Source organism: Protopterus annectens, chromosome 2.part0, assembly GCF_019279795.1.
Source record: "Protopterus annectens isolate FY-2018-M chromosome 2.part0, PAN1.0, whole genome shotgun sequence".
Taxonomy (NCBI): Eukaryota; Metazoa; Chordata; order Ceratodontiformes; family Protopteridae; genus Protopterus; species Protopterus annectens.
This window is the reverse complement of record NC_056728.1, coordinates 966965573-966989993: the sequence shown is the minus strand read 5'-3', so window position 1 is coordinate 966989993 and position 24421 is coordinate 966965573.

Sequence of the window (24421 nt, the reverse complement as noted above, 5' to 3'; positions counted from 1 at the left end):
AGCTTTTGTCCATTGACCATTAATGAACTTCTTTAGACATAAAACAGTACTTGTCCTTACTTTAAATAACCCGCTAACTTTTAAACATTTCCGTCCAACAAGTACACCTCCTCCCACTTTTTATTAAAGGAAGACTACATTTTTTACCGTAGTTCAAAAGTGGAATATGATAAAATGAAGCACCTTCTAAACAAGTATGCCCACCATAAATTAATGAAAAACAGTTATAATAAACATCAAAAAGATAATAATGTCAAAAGATAGGTATGTATGTAAGAATCTTAATTTAAAATTGTTAAAATTAAGATTAAAATTTTTTTGGACACTAAGCACACTTGACAGGGCACTGAACCAGAGTCGTAAAATCATCCACATACAAATGACTTAACGTTTTATAAATGTAAACCATCTAAATGTGTATACATATCCACACTAAAATGCATACACAAAGAGTAAAAGAAAAATATATGTGCATAAGAATAATAAATATTAATAAATCTTTTTCTTTCGGCTGCTCCCATTAGGGAATGCCACAGTGGCTCATCTGTTTCCATTTCTTCCTGCCCTCTGCATCTTGCTTTGTCACACCAACCACCTGCATGTCCTCTCTCACCACATCCATAAACCTTATCTTAGGCCTTCCTCTTTTCCTCTTAACTTGTAGCTCCATTACTAGCATCCTTCTCCCAATATACCCAGCATCCATCCTCAGCACATGTCCAAACCAACACAGTCTTGCCTCTCTGTTTTTGTCTTCAAACCATCCAAACTGAGCTGACCTTCTAGTCTTGTCCATCATTGTCACATCCAATTCAGATCTTAACATCTTTAACTCTGCCACCTCCAGCTCTGACTCCTGTCCTTTCATCAATGCCACCGTCTCTAACCCATATAACATAGCTGGTCTCACTACCATCTTGTACACCTTACCTTTCACTCTTACTTGTACCCATCTGTCACAAATCACTCCTGACACCCACTTCACTCTACCTGCACTCTCTTCTTCACCTCTCTTCCACACTCACCATTACTCTGAACTGTTGATCCTGAGTTTTTAAACTCATTTACTTACACCAACTCTACTTCCTGCATTCTCACCATTCCTCTGTCCTCCGTGTCATTCACACACATATATTCTGTCTTAGCCCTGCTGTCCTTTATTTGACTCCTTTCTAGAGCATATCTCCATCTCTCCAGGGTCTCCTCAACCTATTCCCTACTGTCACTGCAGATCACAAGTTAATCTGCAAACATCATAATCCACAGAGACTCCTTTCTGATCTCGTCTTTCAACCTGTCCATCATCACTGCAAATAAGAAAGGACTCAGAGCTGATCCTTTATGTAATCCCACCTCCACCTTGAACACATATATCACTCCTACCACAGATCTTACCACTGTCATACCGCCCTCATACATATCCTGTACTTCTGTACCACTCCCAACTTCCTCATACAGTAACACAACTCCTCTCTAGGCACCCTGTCATATGCTTTCTCTAAGTCCACAAAGACACAATGCAACTACTTCTGACTTTCTCTATACTTCTTCATCAATAACACCCTCAGAGCAAACATTGCGTCTGTCGTGCTCTTTCCCAGCATAAAACCGTGCTGCTGCTCACTAATCATGACGTCCCTTCTTAAACTAGCTTCCACTACTCCAGTGATGGCAAACCTTTTGGGTTTGGCATGTCAAAAGCTCCTGGCACAAAATAATTCAGTGCACTTCACATGAGCTACAAATGCAAAAGCAGTGTCTTTGGTAACTTGGGTGCTGGTGATTGCTGATGTGTCACTCAAAACATTGTGGCATGTGTCACCTTTGACACTACAGCACTGCACATCATCATTATTAAAAATTGGTACCAATACACTTCTTCTCTACTCCTCAGGCATCCTCTCACTTTCAAAGATTTTGTTAGACAATCTGTTAAAAACTCCACTGCCATCTTTCCTAAACACCTCCATGCCACAGGTATGTCATGTGGACCCACAGCCTTTCCATTCTTCATCCTCTTCATAGCTGTCCTTACTTCCTCCTTGCTAATCCATGCACTTCCTGATTCACTCCCTACATCATCCAACCTTCTCTCCCTCTCTCTCTCTCTCTCTCATTCTCTTCATTCATCAGCCCCTCAAAGTACTCTTTCCATCTGCTCAACATACACTCCTCGTTTGTGAATACATTTCCTTTGTTATCCTTTATCACCCTAACCCGCTGCACATCTTTCACAGCTTGGTCCCTATATCTAGCCAGGTCCTTTTCTCCCTCCTTAGTGTCCAACCTTTCATACAAATCACTATATGCCTTATCTTTAGACTTCACCACTTCTCTCTTCACCATATACTTCATCTCCTTGTACTCCTGTCTACTTTCTTCATCTCTCTGACAATACCACTTTTTGCTAACTCCTCTGTATACTCTCCTGTAATTCCTCATTACACCACCAGGTCTCCTTGTCCTGCTTCCTCTGTCCACATGTCACACCAACACCTTTCTAGCTATCTCCCTTATCACCTCTGCTGTGGCTGCTTAGCTGTCTGGTAACTCTTCACTGCCACCCAGTGCCTATCTTAACTCTTCCCTGAACTCCACCTTACAGTCATCCTTTTTCAACTTCCACCATTTGATTCTTAGCACTGCCCTCACTCTCCTCATCTTCTTGATCACCAATGTCATCCTACAGACCCCCATCCTATGTTGCCTAACTATGCTTTCCCCTGTCACCACTTTACAGTCTCCAATCTCCTTCAGACTGGATTTTCTGCATAGGATATAATCCACCCATGTGCATCTTCATCCACTCTTGTACGTGACCTTATGCTCCTCCCTCTTCTTAAAATACACATTCACCACAACCATGTCCATCCTTTTTGCAAAATCCACCACCATCTGACCTTCTGCATTCCTCTCCTTAACACCATACCTACCCATCACCTCTTCATCCCCTCTTTTCCCTTCACTAACATGCCCATTGTAATCCACTCCAATCACCAGTCTCTCACCCGTGGGTACACTCTCTGTCATTTCATCCATCTTGCTCCAATATTTTTCTTTCTCATCCATCGCACACCCAGTTTATGGAGCACATGCACTAACAGCATTCATCATCACACCAACAATTTCCAGCTTCATAAAAATCACTACATCTGACACTCTTTTCTCCTCCAAAACTCTTGACATACTGTTCCTTCAGGATACCCCCTACCTCATTTCTCCTCCCATCCACACCACAGTAGAAGAATTTGAACCCTCCTCCAATACACCTGGCCTTACTCCCCTTCTATCTGGTCTCTTGCACGCACAATATATCAACCTTCCTTCTCTTCATCATATCAGCTAGCTCTCTCCCTTTACCAGTCATACTGCCAACATTCAAAGTTACTACCCTCACTTCCACACTCCTAACCTTCCTCCTCCTCTCCTCCTGCCTCTGGACATGCCTTCCCCATCTTCTTCTCCTTCTCCTTTGGCCAACAGTAACCCAATTTCTACCAGCACCCTGTTAGCTAACAGTACTGGCGGCAGTCGTTGTTAACCTGGGCCTCAACAGATCCTTTATAGAAATCTGTATTGTCTGCATATTTGACGTGGCAAAAATTTTACACCGGCCCTTCCTGACATAACCCTCCCCATTAGTCTGGGCTTGGGACTGGCACAAAGAAATACACTGACTTGTGTATCCCCAGTAGCTGGGTTAAATATTAATAATAAATATGCAATAGTATTTTTAATCGCTATTATTTATTTATAATACCAAATTTTAATAAATATGTGATAGTATTATAAATAACATAGTAGTGAATAAAAATATCCATATAATAAAAAAAAAATCCATATGTTCATACCAGATTTAATAAACCCCCAAAGGAGGGTTTACATCTGAATAAATGACTCTGTTCAAGAGAAATCTAGACCTGTGGATGGGAGATCGAGGGTTACCCGGGAATCATCTCTGGGTCACTGCTGGACAGAGGCACAACAAACTAATGGGCACAGTATTTTTTCATATAAGGGTGGCGTAAAAGCAATAATTTGGGCTAGGCTTATAAATGCCTTAGGGCAGATAGCCTAGTATAAACCTATGAACCTATGAACCTATAAAGGCCCCCATTTTCAACAGACAGCTAATAGAACAGTATTAATCTATTCCTATAATAATAAATAAGGGTGTCCCCTTAGGGAAAAATAACTAAATAAATATATGTGTAAATACCCCATTTAATAAACCTCCAAGGGAGAAATTTATTAAAAATATCCACATTAAAAAAAATCCATATGTTCATACCAGATTTAATAAACCCCCAAAGGAGGGATTACATCTAGTAAAGGCCCCCATTTTCAACAAACAGCTAATGGAACAGTATTAATCTATTCCTATAATAATAAATAAGGGTGTCTCCTTAGGGAAAAATAACTAAATAAATATATGTGTAAATACCCCATTTAATAAACCTCCAAGGGAGAAATTTATTCTAGTAAGGGCCCTCAATTTCAACAAAGAGCTGATGGAGCAATATTCATTTATTCCTGGCCAAGTGTAAGCATTTAGGAAAACTTGCCAGGAAAGCTCCATTTTCTCTTCTAGTAGTGGCCATGATCATCCTCTATATCCTTGCTTGATAGCTTTTATCACAGTGTATCTAAAAGAGTGACCTTCATTAGCTTAAACATATTTAGCAAATGCACTGTGGGTATACCCCTTTCTAATGTTATACCCGTGCCCATATATTCTCTCCTTCATTTTGTATTCAGTCTTGTCTATGTAAAATATGGGCAAGATTGGTACATAGCTAAGTAAACTGCACCTCTAGTGTTACAATTAAATATACCCCTTAGTTTATATTGCATCCTTCTAAGTGTAAAACCTCCCCCACCCATGCATGTTTACACTAGGGACAAAATCCACACTTTCTCATTATAGGAGATTTTACCTTACTTGAACTTCCATCACTTGTTTTCTCCAAGATACCCTTAATATTCCTACCTCTCCTAAATGTAATGTTATTTCTTGCTCAAACGTTCTCTCTAATGGAAGATTTCTTCTAACACTGCCCAATTCTTGTTTAAAACCCACCTTAACCATATATAATAGCTACTATATGTAGTTATTAGATTAGCAGTGTAAACAATAGTACTTGTCCAGTTACCCATAAGGTCACAGCACATGTTACCAGCCCCTTATTCTGGAATAACACTGGTATTCCTTGACCCTTTTAAAACAAGTACATAAAATCCTGCTTCCCTTTTTCTTTTGTACCTCATTGGATAAGTCATCGACCAAGTCCTGTGGGTAACCCCTTTTCATAAACATTTCCCTCATAGTCCTGCATTCCTCCAAAAAGCCACCATCCAGGGAGACCATCCTAGCTGCCCTGAACAACTGTCCCTTCACCACAGATCTTCTCTGGTGGTGAGGGTGGAAGCTGTCAAAATAGAGGAACGTATTTGAATATGTTTTCTTCCTAAAGATCTTAGAGGTATACACTTAGACTTCCCTGACTTTTTCAAGTAATAAGTCCAGGTACACTATTTGTTCCATACTCATTTCATGTGTGAAAACTAAAAAACTGGTTGTAGAATTAATATAATCAATAAAGGTATTAATACTATCAACCCCATCTTTCAACAAAATAAAGATATCATCCAAAAAGTTTACATAAAGTCTGATATTATAATTGACTTGATGTATCATTGAAGATATATTTGTTCTCTCATCAGGCCATTACTATGTTTGCAAATGTCCCCCCACATGGAGACCCCACTGCAACCCCTGTTTTTTTGTAAGTAGTAATTACTCCAAAAAAACAAAAATGTGTTACTCAATACTAAATCCAAAATGTCTTAATACAAATTAATGTCCTCTTGCTTCACTCCTTTGTCATGTAAAAATTATGTTACCCACTAGTTCCTCATCTCTTGGGGTATAACACTATAAAGATACTTCACATCTATAGTCAAGAATATATTACTCACGTTAAAGTGTAAATCGTTGCTCATACCAAGAAAACAACAAGAATCTTTACAAATCTGTTTTCACTAATTAAAGACACTTTCAAACTGGAATCCAAAAATGTGGCACATGGGTATGTAATAGAATTTCTCCCATCTACAATGCGGCACATGGAGGGGTCCATCAAATCCTTGTGGATTTTTGGGATTTCAAATATAATTGAGGTAATTGGTGCTAACATATTCAAAAAGTTGTACACATTAACATTGATCCTGTTCTCAATAAACAGATGAATGGCAGAAGCGACCCTTCTGTATGCGCCATTCATTTTGTTCTTTAAAACTTGTTCATAGATATCAGTCTGCAAAATCTTCACCATTTTGAGGTTATACTGGTGAATATCCATCACCACCAACCACCACCATTGTCTGGCTTCATTATTTGGATGTTCTTTTGACTGAGATAATATAAACTCTGCTCCTCCTTGTTCATGTTACTAAAAGTTTTCCTATTTTTCTTATTCACAAACCAGTTTCTGATGACTAATTCACAGATCTTTTCATATAGCATCAGCACTGGCTGGAGGAGTGGTTGAAAGTATTATGTATGGAAAAGTCATGAGGAGCACCGGCAGTACTCCCAAACATAAATTTAACTTTCTTAGATACAACTTTAAGTCAAGCAAGGTGATAACTAGGTCTGTTCCTCTAGAAGTTACAAAGGTAAGACCTTTACTTGGTATGTTAGCTATGGTTGTATCAATTGCAGTCTCTGAAATATCAGTTGCAGTCTCTGAAAAATTGCAAATTTTAAAGTCACCCTCTAAGTTTGTTATAGTTCTAAGATGAGGGGTCACTCTATTATCTCACCCTCAGTCACTTCATTAATTTCACCTACCACAGATTCACTCAGATCTTCTAATTTCAGAGGAGAGTCACTATAATTCTGTCTTCCCCCATTTTCAGTTACCAAATAGGACGCATTGGACTGTAATAACCACATGACAGCCTCAGTCCTGGCTTCCGATATTCTCATTGCCTCTAGATGGACCCTTTAAAGTCCAAATTTTCTTCCCCCATGTTTGTTATACAGGGGTATGAGAATATCCTGTCCCATTAACATATTCTACCCTGTCTCTTTCCAATTTTCTCATCTTTCTTTGTTTCAAATTTTCCAAGTGCCCGTCAATGCTGTTATTCTCAAATGTTTATATTTATATTTCTCATTGTCCTGTTTAATTTGATTGTCCAAAGTACTTAAATCATATGCCCGTGTTTCTATTTCTTTGCTGTTGTGCTTCATAAGCACTTCTAAGTATTCACACCCTTGCTTATCAAAAGCTGTAACAATTCCAAATGCAAGGGGGAATTCAATTCAACACCTGCAGGGTAATGCCAAAGATGTAGCCTTTAGTAATCAGGCTAGTCTTAATGCACTTGAGACGGTACCTATTTTCTAATTGTAGTTTGTTATATTTTAATAATTTATAAATGAATTCCTTTAATTTCTCATTAAATAATTTTATCTCACCTCCATTCCTCTGCTCCTGGTACTGGAATTGAAATCCTTTTTACAACCAATCATCCAAAACTGGACCTTTTTTTGGTTCAGGTGAAATTCAGTCATTGTTTGATTATCTCCTCCAGATCCCATGTTAATGGAATCCCCAAAAGCTAATGATTCAGCTGGAATGCCCCCTCCAGTTAGGGTGCACCTCACCGACATAGCTAAATGTTGCAGGCATTGGTTATACTCCTCTCATTCATTTCAACAGTGGGGGAAGTATTCTGTATCTGATGCAACTATCCAGGTGGAATGTTCAGTTCAACAGTCCCATTAGATATAAATGCATTTGAATGTTCAACACTGTTCAGGGCCTGTGACAACCCTTCTACTCATTGAGACAGAAGTTGCACTAACAACGTTAAAGCCCCCAAACTTTCCTTCTCTGTTTCATTAGTAGTTGGTGTGAATAATATCTGTGTTGCCACTGCAGTCTCTCCCTCCACAGCCATCCAATAAAACTGTTAACTCCAAAAATAACTCGTAAAAACACAAAAATCAGGAAACATAGTGATGGTTAAACAAAGGACCCAACCACTGTAAATAAAATTAATTTATTCTTCAAAAATAAAAGTTAGCTCTTTTATCCACTCACCATTAATAAATTTCTTCAGACATAAAACAATACTTGTCCTTACTTTAAATAACCCGCTAATTTTTAAACATTTCCATTTGACATGACAAATAAGAGAGCAATGGTGTGGGATATATGTGTAGAAAGCAGAGAGTAGGTGAGAAAAGGTGAATAGAGTGTACATTTGTTATGTGATACAGAGAAAAAGAATGTTGTAGTGAGCTTGAGGTACCTGAAGAGGCAGTGTATATGAGTTGGAATTTTTCTGCCAGGAAAAAAAATGTCAGGTGGTAAGTAGAGACAATAGAAGTGGCAGTAGGGCAAATGGATTGAAGACAAGAGATTTTCTTTGAGAATTTTCTTTGTTGAGGAATATAAGGGTAATGAAGGAGTACAAGGCTCAAGGTAGCCTAGCCTGGAAAGGTTTAAGAATAGAGTCAACTGTTTTTAAAATGTTGTTTTAGTATGCTTTTAAGTATGGATAGGTTGACTTGTTGTCTGATGGTAGGGAAAGAATTTCAGATTCTGAAAAAAAATATAAAAAAAAAGAATTCCAGATTCTGGAGACATAATTTGAGTTCAAGCACAGACCAGCAAGTTCCAAGATGGCTACACACTTATCAACAGCTTAACTTTAGCTCGCTGGTGTGGAAGAAAAAACTGAGATATTAGGGCTAGTAATTATGACAGTTTTAGTAAAATTTATTTACTGGCTAGTAGGTGCACTGCCTGGATGCAAGCAAAAAAGAAACTTGGAGAGCCTGAAAAAATCACCTAGAAAAGTTGAAGAGAAAGCACTGACTGGGAAGAATACCATTCAGCAAAAAAAGCAGTGCAAGTTCCAGCTTTGGTACAAGAGATGGCTTACAGTAATGTATGAGAAAAAAAAAATAAAATATGCTAAGAGCTGATTAAAATAAATGAAACACTGAAGGAGTATAACAACTAAAATAGAAAGCTAGGAAAATTTGAAGAAGTTTTAAACAGCTATTCAGATGAACTGCTAAAACTGCAAAATTCAAAGGTCGAAATTAAAGAAAGGCTGGCTAAGTATAAGAATGAAGAAAAAACACTTCTGGATCACAAAGTATCCAAATCGAAGTTCCAACGACAAACAAAACAAATGAAGCAGCAAAACTGGCTTGAAAATTTTCTTTACTGAATTCTGGTACCTCGGCCTTCGCCTTCACATGGAATAACACTGTTTTACATAAACCAGTATAAATACACACCTTACTTAGTCAATCACATCAATTAAACAATCAATCAATTACATATATTATATTTTAAAGAAATACATACAAAATACAATAAATAATGTTTTATAATAATAGTTATACTTCTAAATTCATACCATTAGGAAATAGAGTACCATAATTAATAATAAATTTAGATTCCATATTCAATAAATTAGTTTGAAAATTTTTATTATTATTTTCCCCTATTCCCCAAGGTCTTGCCAAAATACTAAATACAAAACCAGTTTGTTCTCCATTATGAAATTGGTGAAAATGGCTTGCAACTGGACTATCAAGTCTATTGTTCCTAATATCTCCCAGATGTTCCAAAATTCTTAATTTAACCCTAGTTTGTCCTATATACCATTTTTGTTCTATACATATTATTAATTTAGATGATCATGAAATAAATGGGGTTAAATACCATGCATTAGATCATTTTGATTGTAATTCATTTGGGGTGGTATATATTATTGGTTGCAGTTGTATAGAACAAAAATGGTATATAGGACAAACGAAGCGTAGGGTTAAATTAAGAATTTTGGAACATCTGGGAGATATTAGGAACAATAGACTTGATAGTCCAGTTGCAAGCCATTTTCACCAATTTCATAACAGAGAACAAACTGGTTTTGTATTTAGTATTTTGGCAAGACCTTGGGGAATAGGGGAAAATAATAAAAATTTTCAAACTAATTTATTGAATATGGAATCTAAATTTATTATTAATTATGGTACTCTATTTCCTAATGGTATGAATTTAGAAGTATAACTATTATTATAAAAACATTATTTATTGTATTTTGTATGTATTTCTTTAAAATATAATATATGTAATTGATTGATTGTTTAATTGATGTGATTGACTAAGTAAGGTGTGTATTTATACTGGTTTATGTAAAATAGTGTTATTCCATGTGAAGGCGAAGGCCGAGGTACCAGAATTCAGTAAAGAAAATTTTCAAGCCAGTTTTGCTGCTTCATTTGTTTTGTTTGTCATAAGTATAAGAATGTTCAGGAATGGCTGTTTCAAAAAATGGTTGCATTGTAGGAAAGAGCATGCAGAGAAAACCTGAGATTTTCTGCTTTACTTGAGAAGTTGGAAGAAACGGATTGTATTAATTTTATGAAAGCAAAAATAAGCAACTGGACTAGTAGTCCTCAGCAGGATCTATTAATTGAAAGAGCACATTGTGTTTTATGCTCCAAACCTGAGAAAGCAGCAAGAGCTGTATTAGTAAAGATACAATCATACCAGCAAAAAGAGTTGATTCTGACAAAACTGTGGCAGAAGGGCAAAGTATTAAAAGCTGGAAACAGTAGAGTGTTTGTAGAAAATGATTATTCACTGTTCATCAGGCAGAAGATATGCAAATTAATCCTGGCAATCCGGGAATATCAAGAGGCAGATGTGAGACTCAAGTTACTGCATCTAGCTATCTTCAGAATATTTTTTTCCTGTTAGACCAAAGTCATTTTTTGATGGAGAACAGGCTAAGGAGGAAATACAGATGTTTGTCCAACAAAGAGTTTGCCATCAAACAGAAGGGGACTCTGCTTTTCATTCTTTTGATAATAAGCCCAAAGGCAAATTTTGCCAGTGAAATATTTTCCAAATTTCCAAAGGAAAATGCTTGAAAGACAGAAAAAATGTACAAGAGTGCCTTGGACTTGAACCAGTGTCTGGGACTGGGAGATGGAGATGAACAGGAAGAAGACTAGCAACACTGAAATTAGTAAATAAATGTGACTATAAAACACCAATCACATTTGTGAAGCATGGCTTTACAAGAAAAAGTGGTTGAGAAAGATTGGACTTTTGTTGATTTTGTTAAATTTTTCAGGACACTAAAACGCATATACCCCACTTCACATCAGTACTGTTTGGAAGGACAATAGAAGGAAAATAAAAAAGACGGAAATAAAAAGAGTAGCTGTAAGTAAAATAATTTTTGGTCCCAACAGCATTTTTACAAAGCATTTTGTGATGTAAGTTGCATGTTATATAGTAAAGCATTTACAGTGATTATTTTATGTGATAAAGATACTAAAGTAAACAAATATATACATTTTTCTTTTTTATTTGTAAGAAATAACGTCATAAGGTCATAAGATCAAAGATTGCATTTTACACCAATCAGCCTACAAGAAATGCTGATTCCTCCAAATATGGTATGTAGGCCTTTCTACCAGCCCATGTATCTAAATTTTTCTTATAATGTTTTTAAACATTAAATGGGATGTCATTCCATAGTTCTGTAATTCAAACAGAAATATACTAAGATATCATCACAGAATTGCCCCTTGTCATTATAAGCTGCATATTATTAAACTTTTGCATTTTAACATAGGTATTAATCTTTAAACTGAACATGATTTGCAGAACTTGATCATAAAAAATGTATGCTAAGATGAATTTAGCCTGAATAACAGACATTAAATAATTTTAATGTTTCACATCATGATCCATATCCCGTGTTCTTTAACTTCATAATTTTTGTATAAATTTCCTCTGAACTCCCTCCAGCCTTCTCAGTTGTCCTCTTGTATAGGCATAGAAGGAATTATTAAACTCCAGAGTCTGATAAAAGTTTCGAATACTAGTGTTAATACACTTTCATGCCTTGTTGTTTTCTTAACAAATAGTCCATATGTTTAGTAATTCTGAATACTATGAGCTAAGAATGAGATTTAAAAGAAATATTTGTAGTAATCAGGATTCCTAAGTCTTTATATTCCTTGACTTCCTCCAGTTGAAAATCCGTCAAGTAAACTGGTTGTTTAATAATTTTATTTGCAAAACATATAACTTTGCATTTGTCTACACTAAATGCTAATCCTATGTCCTTTGCCCATTTGCCAAGTTTAGATATTCATTTAGCTCATTTACATCAGGTTTTTGTAGTGTAAATCCAATTTTACAATCATCAGCTTACTTTGATACACAATATGTTTTGTTCTTAGGAAATGGTGAAACACAAGATTGAACAAAGCAAGGCCTAACACAGATTCCTGAGGAACACCAGCCTTTACATCTAGATAATTAGAGAAAACACTCTGAATCTTAATGCTCTGTTTTCCACCCAGCAACCAATTTCCAATCCACCTTGTAAGGTAACTGTTTATTTTGTAATCACTTAAAAACTTCATAATAACTACATGTGGTAGGCTATCAAAAGCCTTGGATAAGTTTAAACAGTTGTCCCAGGAGACAAACCCAAACCCAGAGTTTATGTTATATAGTCATAAAAATTAACTAAGTTACACAATGTTGACTTTGCTTTAATAAAACCACACTGATAAATAACTAATGTAGCTATACTATTCTTGGAATTAGTCATGAAGCCCAGTAAGCATCTATGAAAACACTTTCCAGTTAGTGAAGTTAAACTTAATTGGCCTGTAGTTTTGCAACTGGTCTCTCTTTCCTTTTTTATAACTAGGAGATACACATATCTTCCATGATTCAGGGACCTTACCCTTTTTCACTAGCTTATTAAATAGTAAAGTTAGTCTAGGCATAAGTATACTCTTTGTAGTAAGTAACAGATTCTCTGGCATCAGGTCCAAACCCATGGATGCTATATATTTTAACTTTGAAAAGGCAGCTAGTATGATTGATTTAGATATATTTGGATAACAACTTGTTACTAAATTGTATTGCCAATCATCCATGGTTGCCAAGGCAATATTAGTGTAAAAATGATTAAATTAATAAGCTATGCTACAATTATCAATTAATAGTGTAAATATTGACCTGCGTCTCTTGCCTGGGTTATTTATATTCTTTCTTGTTCTTGCAATAATTTGATATCTATAACAACTGTCTACACTCTGTACCTGGGTTGACTAGTTTATCTTCATTAACTGCAAAGGTAAATTTTGTAAGGCACTTTTATCATATTCATATTTTAGGACTGTAATATGGAATGGGTTGCTGTGTCTAATACAAAAAATATTGAACAGTGGTCAGATGTTCTCAGCAGAGAAAGTAACTTAAACAAGTTATATCTTCAAGTACATTAGTGATAATAGGATCCAGTGTGGTATTTCCACTAGTACAGAGACATAGTGGTGCAGCAGTAGCATTGCTGCCTCACAACATGAGGTTCTCCAGTTCAATTTTCAGCTGGGGTGCCTTCTGTGTGGAGTCTGCATGTCCTCCCTGCATTTATGTGGGTTTCCTCCAGGTGCTACGGTTTCCTCCCACATTACAAAGACATGCGTCTGGAGCGTTTCTCCCCAGGCCTCTGCTGAAAATTGGCTTTGTTCCAAGTCAGACTTTCCCGGTAAACAAATGTTAAATAAATAAATAATAAATAATAGTATTAAACTTAACTAGTTGAGTCATCCAATGAAAATTCAAAATATTAATAAATTCCTTGTCAAGATATGAAATGCCATTTAGTGTATTCCAATCAATTCTGGGGTAGAGAAAATCCTTAGTAAATTATATAGCACCCTTTTTTGTCCAGACAGTTGTCCAAATTCTTTACATATTGCCAATGGGAACTACTGTCCATACTTGGAGAGCAGTATGTAACAACTACATAAAAGTTTGTGGAAGTGCCTTTAAGAACTTGAACAATTAAAGTTTCATACACTCCATCAGAGTTGATGAGACAAGATGTTATAGATTTATGTACCCAGTGTACACCACTGCTTCCCGTAAGAGTTTCACGTATGCATTCATACTAAACAAAGTCCGTTAACAAATAACATGGAGAATTCCAGGACTCAGTGACAGCAATGATTTCGTACTGATAGTTAGCAATTAATACAAACAGTTCTTCAGATTTATTTTCCAGGTTTCTAGTGTTACAAAGGAAACAGTTAACAGGTACTCAAGATTTTTCACAAATTGTCTTGTACTTCACACTTTTTGTTTTCCAGAAAATTTTCCAGTTGTGAAGTCATTTTACTGTCCATAAAACATGATTCCATACTCATTCAGATGAGTGTTATCCAATGAAAGCAGCCTCTGATCACATAGTATCTTTCTGGTATTTAATTAAGTGAATGTATGCATTATAATGTAAAAAAAGAAGAAAGGCTGGCTAAAAGGATGTTCAAGTTAACATGCTGTAAATTCTTTGACTGTTGGGGATGGTGAATGGGGTGTAAAAGTGCACTGATTATAATATATAGAGAGTTGAGATTAATGTCTGTTTTGATGCCCTTGGCTTAATCTAGTAACAAGTTTTTTGTGGAAGCAAGTATACTATAAAAATAAGAGAACACTGTGAATGTACTGAAAATTTTTCCTTTAGCAAATAATTGTGCAGTGTGAGTTGAAAAGTCTGCAGCTGAGGGGAACTTTACTTTCTCTTCTTATGTTTTCATGGAGACAAGGTGACTACATACCCAGGCAATAAAGCTCAAGGGCTCTGGACACGGATTGCTGACAAAAATTTTAAATTAAAAGGTACCAGGGCAAGCAGGTTAGTGAAAAATAAAGTATGAAATTATTGGATGTGAATAAGAGATAGCAGATTTCCTGGTACCTAAATACCTCATTGCATTTACTAGAACAGTGTATAATTCAGTTTTATTTAAATATGGCTAGTGCACTTTTTCTTGAGGCTAAATGTTAATGTTTTCTGAAACATACAAACTATTTTCACATCTGGGAGGGGAATAAAGATATGACAGGAACAGCCAGGAAAGGAATTAGTGTAAGTAAGAGTACAGGCTTTAACATGCATAACCTTAACTTTAGGTTAGGTAATGCCTGTGGGTGCAGTTGTCAATTTGGGACAGTTAATCCTGTTGGGAAGGTTAAACTTCATTATTTGAAGATGTGCATTTTTTGTGTTTATTTTAAGTTAATAGGTTATAGGGTTGTTCTGGGGGGGTTTGTTTTGCTATTTGAAAGTTTTGATTAAAAGAGAAAGTCTTGTAAAATGTGACATAGGTTCAAAGTTAGATGACAAGAAACAACTATATGAAGGATCAACCATTCAAACATTATTGGGTGAATGTAACACAAAAGCGGGAAGTAGACATTTTTAAAATGACATATAGAATAGGATCCCTTGGATCCAACTTGGCCTTTGATAAAGCTCATTTCAAGCAAAAACTCTCAAGCTTCTCCCGTACCCACAGTGCACCAACCCCAATTACTTCAGGTGTTGTTTGTCTCTTCAAGAAAAAGATGTGGTCTTCCATCTCTCTTGAGCTTTCTTCAGATAAGTGTTATATTTTTTGTATTCCTTATTTAAAACTTTTTCTATTACTGTCTTTTACCCTCGTTTATAAATCTCTTGCTGTTTCTTGCAATTTCTAACACTTTTTTCTGTCTATTGTACATTTTTTGTACCTCTTAGATACAGTTGTTAGTATCTTCTTTCCCTCTATGATACTGTCATAGCTTATTTACCATTATTGGTATTTCCATTCTTTTTCTCTTATTTCCCTATCTAAAAAAAAACTTTTCTTCACTGTTTTGTTATAGTGTTAACGGTTATTTTGTTGGTGATGATGAAAAACCAATAGGATTTAAAAAAATGTTTGAAGTGTGAGCACAAACTGCCACTTTCTGATGCCTACACACTATGTATCTTTAGTTTAGGTCCTCTTCATTTATAAGAGGACTGCTCTGTATGCCTTGGATTTAATCCTCACATGTTTGTAGAGCACAAGAATAACCTGATACTGAAAGATCTTCTTCCTTCTTCATTTGGAGAGTCTATATCCGAGGGTTCTTCCTTTAAGACTAAAATAACAAAAGCTACAAAAATGTCTCCTCTGAAGCCCTCTTTCTCCTCCTTAGCTTTGGGTTCCTCAAGAAAGAGATCTCATAAGGACCTGGTCTGAACCCCAGATCTAAAAAAGGCAAACATTCAAGATCCTACTAAGGAAAGAGTATAAAAACCGATGCCTCATAAATTGGACCTGATGAAGACTCAAACCTGACTTTCAGACTGTCAAGTTACTTCCCAATACAAGGTACTCTCCATCATTGGATCCAGTTCCTGACAGGGTGCCTTCCCCATTCTTAGAAAGACCCAGGTCTCTGCCCATATACTACACTCGTTCTTCCAGACGCCTTACAAAAGAAGATGTGGAGAGACTGGTGAATAATATTCTCTTGGCACAGAGCCAGACTGGTGTTCCTTCAGCTCCTATCCATCTAGGTCAGGAGATCCGTATGTCTAATTCTCCCCCTTTATAGATTCCTCCTCTAACTCCTGTTGCTTCAGAGTTTGTGGATCTGAGTCATCCAGACCCATCTGGCTTGGATCTGATGACAACTTTATCCTTGGATATGAGATATTCTCTGAGGGCTCCTGTTCCCTCAGATTTGGAAGCTCCTGGAACAGTAGTCTGCTTGTTGGATACAAGGTGTTGCATTAGACTCTGAAGCTTTAGCAGCCATCTCAGCACCTTAGAACCTCAGCACTGGCAAGCTCAGCTCCAGCTGCAGCTTCCACCTCCTTGGAGGTTTTGCCCTCAGAGTAGGGGAGGCCTATGATTCAGAAGTTTATCTTCTCAGAAACAATGGCCCCTCTCTCTCTCTCTGAGAAGTCTACCTTTAAGACTGTTAAGAGAGTATTTTCTGCATCAACAGTTGTGATGGATCCATTCCTCTTGGATCCTAAATCTTGTATGATTTCTCAGTGCTCAGAACCTCACCATCTGCTTCCACAAGAACAGGCAGTACCAAAACCCCAGGATCCCAACCAGGGAAGTATAATCTTCTCTTCTGATACCTCCCCAGAGCACCTGACCGAGGAGGTCCCTAAGAAGAGGATGTGTAAGAGGAAACACTTAGACTCCCCAGAGCAGTCCATCACAGAAGAGACATATTTCAGTGAAGGTGAAGGGTCCTCACAATCACCTCCTGAAGATGTCTCCTTTGGAGACATCCAAGAAATCCTTAAAGACAGAGGTGGGTAGATGTAGAGCAACCCTATGTCTGAGGAATCTGTTCTCCTGGAGGCTTTTGATACTGGACCATCTACCTCCTGGGTGACTCTGCCCACCGATGAGTTGATTGACTTGATCTCATGGAGGGAGTGCAAGGACCATGACACCATACAGCCCATTCCTTGCAGATCAGATAGGATAATGGCCCCACCTGTGCATAGGCACTTTTGGGGAAAGGAAATTCCTGTTGATGCCATGGTCATTGCAGCGGCCACCAAGAAGGAACTAACTGAGGAAAGTTATTCTGGCCATCCCCCCAACAGGGAGCTGCTGGCGATGGAGAGATTTGGGAAGTGTGTCTGTGCTTCTCAGACCTTTTCATTGAGGTCTGTGAACTATTTGGCACACTGTACTAGGCTACAGAGGGATTTTATCCAGGAGTTATCAAATACCCTCTTGGGTGCTGTTTCTGATGAAATTCAGCCATCTATTACATCCCAGCTGATGACCCTACAGTTCATATCTAATTCCTCCATGAGGTTGATTTCACATGTAAGGGAAGGAACCTCAAGGGGGTGGGTTTCGGTGTTTCTGTAAGGAGACACACCTGGTGGTGCTTCTGTGAGTTTGCGGAGCATTTCAAGTCTTTTTTGTCAATGCTGCTTTAAATGGAACATCTTTATTCAGCTCCAAAGTAAAAGACATGCTGTTCAGGTGTGAAAAATACAGAAATATCCTGTCTGCCATGGCCACATGTTTTTCAACTCTTCAATGAACCTTTTCCAGGAATCAATGAGGTGGTTGAAAAATGTGGTTAAAGAAGTCTCAGGGTCCTTTTCAACACACATGTTGAGAGGTTCTCCCAGATGCAGAAGAGGGACCTCTAATGGTCAAAGATGCCCCCATGGCAGAGGTGGCCCACAGAACCAGGGTTCCAAAGAATCATTCTTTTACAAACCCTACCAGCACTCCTGAAAGGAGGCCCAATTGTCCACCTCTGCAGACAGTCGGGGGATGATTATCCCTGCTACAGAGAGCCTGGCTAGATATAATGAAAGATACTTTAGTGCAGAAGATTATTTCCAAGGGCTATCTATATAATACTCTTTTCCCTTTCACCCCCAAACTCATAAAAAATCCCCAGTGTTCAACCCAGTGAGAGGGAACAAGCAACAATTCAAATACAAACCTGCTAGAAAAAAGAGGCATCTAAGATGTGACACCAGGCCAGACAGAATCCAGAACTTACTCAAGATTATTTTTGGTGCCAAAGAAAACAGGGGCATGGAAATCAATTCTGGATCTCTCAGAACTAAACAAGACAGTTCTAAGAACCAAGTCGTGGATAGCCAAAGTTCAGTCTTTTCTCCCCTTTTCGGGCTAGGATGTCTGGATGTGCTCCGCAGACCTTCAGGATGTGTACTATCATATAAAGATGAACAGGTGATCCAGAAGGTACTTACACTTCCAGCTGGGAGCCATTCATTATCAATTCAGAGTACTGCCCTTTGGACTCACCACAGTCCCTAGGGTGTTTGCCAAGTGCATGGCAGTAGTAGCAGCTCACCTGAGACTTCAAGGATTCAGACTGTTTCCATATCTAGATGACTGTCTCATTACCACTGTAACCAGGCATCAACTCGTATGTGCAAGAGATCCGAATCTGCAGACTTGCTGTCTTCTGGGGATAACCATAAACTACAACAAATTTCATTTGCAACCAACTCAGAGTTTACAGCTTGTAGGAGCAATTCTCAATACAAAAACAACTATTGCTTCCCTTCCATTACTGAGAGTTCAGACTATAAGATTCCAAGTCAAAAAAATCATCTGCAGCACCTGAATTTCATATATACAAACTCCTGTAGTGCAGAAATAAAGGGTAGAACACACAAAACTATTTTATTAAAATAACAAAGTTAAGCATTTTTGTTCCAAATAACTATTCCAGGAACTTCATCCAAAACTGACACACAAAATACTAAAGACACAATATATGCTTGTTTAAAATCATGTGACCCAGCCTAATTATCCAATAAAAATGATAATTAACCATACTTAATTAGCTAGGTCCTCTTCATTTACAAAATGACTGCTCTTGCCATAATTAATTTGGCAAATTAAGTTGGATGTCACTAATTTTCCTGGGTTTAATTATTCAGTCTCCATTTCTTCAATTTCAAAGCTGAATCAGCTCATAGTTGTTTATTAGGCTAATGACCACAAGGCCCTTTTTAAGCCTAGCCATGCATTCCAAATCTCTGACGAATTTTGATACCCTTGATAAGTGTAAGCATGGGCCTGGGAGATGAACCATTTACTGGTTACCTGTTTGCATCAGAGACATAGGTGCCAAACCAGGGATGAATTTTGGCTTCCCATCCAATTGTCCAAGTTGCACTCGAATTGGATTAGGAATAAACCATTTTAATTGGATAATGAGATTGGGTGACATGATTTTAAACAAGTATATATTGTGTCTTTAGCATTTTGTGTGTCAGTTCTGATGAAGTTTCTAGAATAGTTATTTGGAATGAAAGCACTTAACTTTGTTATTTTAATAAAATAGTTTCAGTTTTTACATGTATTCTACCCTTTGCTTTGGTACTACAGGGGTTTGTTTGTGTATACAATTTGGTTTTCCTGTTGTATTTTGGGATTTTAGCACCTCAATTTCAGTCCACCTGGCCTTCAGACTCTGGGATCAATGGCAGCAGCAGTAATGTTAGTACACCTGCCAGGTTTTATATGAGAATTCTTCAATGGATGTTAGCTGCTCAGTGGTCAAGTCTTTATCAGCCTATGTCTTACAAGATAAGAATCACTCACATCTGTAAGAGAGATATCCCAAGTGGTGGATTCACTCAGTTCAGGTTCTACAAGATCATCCATTCATTCCCCCTCAGCCCAACCCCATAGTGACCATAGATGCTTCCCAGCTGGGGGGGCCATTATCTGGGGATGACAGTCCAAGCCACCTGGCCACGAGGAGGCCAGTTTGCATATACATGTCCAAGAAATGACAGCAGTGCTGTTAGTGTTGCAGGCATTTCAGAATGCTCTCCCTTTAGGGACAATTTCAGTACAGTTGCTCATCAGCTACATCAAAAAACAAAGTGGAACCAAATCCTACCCACTATGTCGAGAAGCTGTCAGAGTATGACAGTGGGCAAGCTCCTCCAGCCTCTTTTTTTAACAACGCACATTTTGGGGAAGTCTAATGTGATAGCAGACAAATTGAGCAGGTTCATTCTTTTATCTTACGAATGGTCCCTCAACAAAAATATTGTGAACACAATCTTCTGACAATGGGTCAGCCTTGCTGTGATCTATTCTTGTCCCCCCTGAACAAGTGCAGCAGCTACTTTGCCCTAATCCCCCCCACAGGGGGAAATCTCCAAGGGATGCTCTGCTTCACAATTGGCCCCACAGTCTCCTTTTTGCATATCCTCCTGTGAAGATAGGGTGAAGTTGGGTGAAGGCTGCTAGCCTAGCCAGATAGAATTTTGGAGATAATTATGTCATCTGTAAATATTAATGTAAACCACAGGCTTGTTGTCCTAAATGGCAAAAATAGTGTTACATGTAGAACTGGAAGAAAATGTAACAACAATGCAGTCTACTGACCAAGTAAAGCATGCGGTGACCCTTTGATGTTAAAACTCAGAGCCAGTGAGTCTAGAGTGAGGCATCCTGCCTATTGTTTTAAGGCCAGAGTTAATGGCCAGAATTTGAATGCATAAATGTCCTTTATTGCTTTGGTTTCTGCCCAGAGGTGAAGAATGTAAATGTAGTTTCTGTTAGCCTGGGAACCCAGGGAAGTGTGAAGAATGATGTAATGTGAACCAGGAATTTGATTTTAAAAACAGAGAGCATCAGAGAGCATTAAGAATTTTTGTCTTGACCATCTAACTCATCAGCACTGTCTTGCTCTATATGTAAGCTTATCTTAGACTTGTGTTTCTCTTTGAAATAACTAGAAACTTTAGACTAAGTGTTTTTTTGTGATGTCAGAACTGTACTACTGAATTATTTTAAGTATTTCTCTATGATCTCTGAACTCTTGACTAGGACTGTGTAGTAAAAAGTATTGTCTTGTGTTTTGACTATTTGTTATTAAATATTTTTAAACCCTTTCAACTGTGGCTGTTTTTGTAGAGATAATTTAAGCTCTTTGGTGTACTTGCATGCCTTTGGTAAAATTGTACAAAGCCACTCTAATAGCTTTTGTCCTGGGCTGTACTACCAATTGGATAATTATATTGCACAGTAATAATTGGACACCCTTTTAAGGGCCTTTGATTAGCTGATAAGTATTAGAGAGTGGTGGCAGCTGGTACTACCGTACAGTCTGGGAAAAAGGGGCACAGCTGGAGAACCTGTGCCAGCCTTCCCCAGGAGTGTCTGTGTGGTTATATAAACTCTTCTCAAAGTGTGTGTGTGTGTCAGCTACTTGGGCAGGGACATGAAGCACTGGTTGGACAGAGAGGGTGCTGGAGGTTTTAGCTTGCCCACTAAGCTGAGATTTGGACCCTATAACTGTGCCAGTGGGGAGTCTTATTGGGGACCTGGAGAGCAAGGGAGTGACCAGCCCCAGACTGACTGTGATCTCTGTGGGCTCTTAAGGGAAATTGCACTTTACTGTGTATATTTGCTATCCTTTTCTCCTATATGTGGTGCCCCTCACTGGTATTAGTGGTGAGGATTGAGGCTCCTTGATTGCTGGGCCAGGGCACAGGTGTCACACCTCCCACTCCATTAATTCCCAAAATTCTTCAGAAAGCTGCAAGGTTGAACAGCAAGGTCATCCCCATTGCCCCTTATTGGTCTCGACAAATTTGGTTTCCCTTCCTTTGGCATCACCTGATTCAACCACGTTGGTTTCTGGATCCAATTCTGGACCTCCTGTCTCACCCAACAGGCATGATACATACAGACATAGTAAATCTCAGGATGGCTGCCTGGTTCCTCCAGTTCCATTAATAGCCAGACAATCTATGCTCTGTTCTCCTGTCTGTTATATTCTTTTATCCTCCAATAAACCTTCCGCCAGGAAACTATACTCCAGCAAATGGAAGAGATTTGTTTTTTGGGGCTCAAAAACATAATAATAATATCTTGGAATGTTTAGCACATCTTTTTGAAGAAGGAACTATTTCTTCTACTGTTAAAGTACAATTAGCAGCGATTTCCAGTTTTCATGTTAGAATAAATGTTTCTTCTGTAGCATCCCATAAGTTGAGCAAAGCATTTTTAAAAGGTGCTCTACTCTTAAGGGCCCCCTTTAAAGATCCTACTCCTCCTTGGGACCTAAACCTTACACAATTTCCTTTTGAACCTTCAGCTACATGTGAATTCAAATATCTTTCATGGAAAACAATGTCCTTAATAGCCATTACCTCTGCCAGAAGAATTTCTGAAATCCAAGCATTGTGCGCAAAACCTCCATACTTGATTTTCCATAAAGACAGAGTTACCTTACATACCAACCTCTCATGTCTTCCAAAGGTGTGTCAGAATCCAATAGAAATCAATCTATTAATTTACCAGTACTCTTTCCCAAATTCCTAATAAAGGAGAGTACTTGTTACATTTACTAGATGTTCATTGACAGCTGTGTTTTTACTTACATAGGACTAAAAACATCAGAATTTCTGACTAACTATTTGCTTCATATACAGAACCAACACTGGTAAATCCAGTTACCAAAGTTACTCTGTCTAAATGTATAACAAATAGCATTTCCTTTGCGTATAACAAATTGGGCATTGCTCTGACAAAACCTGTTTGAGCCCATTCCACCAGATCCATGGTAACTTCCTTAGTTTTTCAATCCATAGTGTCCATGGATGATATTTGTGCAGCAGCTATTTGGGCTACTCCCCACACCTTTATTACTTGTTACAAATTAGATTTGTTCTCCAGATGAAGGGCGTCTTTTGGTTCTGTGGTGCTCAGGAATATCCTTCCTTGAGTCCACCCTGGAAATTAGGTAGCTGGAGACTCTGTCCCATCAGTTGAGGACAGAATGAAAATTACTCACCATAACTTTCTACCTAAGGTGTCCATTTTCATTCTTCCTCAACTCCCCTCCCACCAACCCCCATCCTTAAGGTTCCCGGAAGAATGAGTGTTTAGAGAAACTATTTGTCCTTATTATTGTTTACATAAACTCCAAATATAGCTTCTCCATGATGATTTCCATCTTTTACTTTCTACTATGGCAGCAAACAAGATCTGAGGTAACTGGAGTTGGTGCACTGTGGATAAGGGAGAAACTTTAGAGTTTTTTGTTGCCACAGGCTTTAGCAAAGGCTGAGTCAGATCCAAGGGATCAGATCCAAACCCATCAGTTCAGGAAGAATGACAATGGACAAAACAGATGGAACATTATGGTGAGTAAATAACTACTTTTTTTCAGCAGGGAACATTATGTATAGGTGGGGACTGGAATTTGTTTTGCAACAGTGAGGATGTATCTAGTGGACCTAGAAAAGAAAATATAACAAAAGAGATGTCTGAAAAAAATATGAAAATATTTGGTATAAAACGTGAATTCAGTAGTAGGAACTCGGAGAAAATTTACATCTCAAGGTACAAGGTACAAAAGACTAGGCTAGACAGAAGTTAATATTTCACAGGGACATGTGCATTTAATTGAAAGCTTCAACACACATTCAATAACTACTTCAAATCATGTGTCAATGACAACTAAGATAAAAATGCAGGGTAATGAAGTAAAAATAAGCGATTGGCATACAGCTATCTGTTAAAGAGAGAGGAAGTGAATTAATGGGTAGTGGAAATTACTCGAGTTATTAGGGAAGATAGAAATTTCTTCAGAAGTTATAACAGTGAGTGGGATAAAATGAAAGTGGAGATTAAAAGAAGGTAGAAATAAAAGAAAGAAATATGGTTGAGAAGTAACAAAAAAGAAGTTATGTACTCACCATAACGTTCCATGTTTGTTGTCTTTGATCTCGCCTTCCTTCTTGCTGTTTGGGTTCGGAGCTGATCCTTGGCTCTGACTCGGCCATATACTATAGTTTGAGAGCTTTTACTGGCTCAAGGCTAGCCCCTATCCCAACATGCCTAGCGGTAGTTACCCAGATCTTGTTTGTGATAACCCAACACTAGACCATACAAATAGACAAGAGATATACTCCACTTTACATATCCAATGACATCTATATATAAAGGTGTGACCCCTCCCCAATAGTA